Source organism: Cyprinodon variegatus, unplaced genomic scaffold (assembly GCF_000732505.1).
Source record: "Cyprinodon variegatus isolate N-32 unplaced genomic scaffold, C_variegatus-1.0 Scaffold255, whole genome shotgun sequence".
Taxonomy (NCBI): Eukaryota; Metazoa; Chordata; class Actinopteri; order Cyprinodontiformes; family Cyprinodontidae; genus Cyprinodon; species Cyprinodon variegatus.
Window position 1 is genome coordinate 459086 of NW_015150708.1, and position 644 is coordinate 459729.

Sequence of the window (644 nt, forward strand, 5' to 3'; positions counted from 1 at the left end):
TATCATTATTCTTTTTTATTTACCAGTGAACAAAATCCTCATTTAAGGACATGAGACATCATGCTAAGTGGGCCTATTTTCTTCAAATATCTTTCCCCTACATTTTTAATAGATGTTTTAGGTCTTGTTCCTTTGCTTGCCGAAGTCTAGAGTTGTGTAAACAAGTCTAAATGCCAGGGAAGCTGCTAAAGATCTGAGAGAAACTCTGATCAAAGCCAGCTTTACATGCAGCCGGTGTCAGTGTTGTGAAGTGCACTTCTGTGTTTGTACGTTCTTCCAGTGAGATGACAGGCGCACATCTGTCTGGTGTGTTTCTTTCTAAGGTCCTGCTGCGTTTTGATCACCTCTGTTTGCTTAGCACAAAGCATAGAAAATGTACTCACTCCCAAGTTTATATTTAACTCCAATGAACTCCTCCCATTTGGCTGAAAACACCAGAAACACTGCTAAAATACTAGAGGACCACTTTAAACAAACTCATACTGGGACGGTAATAAGTAGCAAAATTCTCCACATAGTTCATTTATTTCTTTATTTTAATTATAAAGTTAAAACTCATATGTTCATTATTCACAGGGATATATTTCAAGCATTTATTTATGTTTATTCTGATTGTTATGTCTTAAAGTTAACAAATATATATA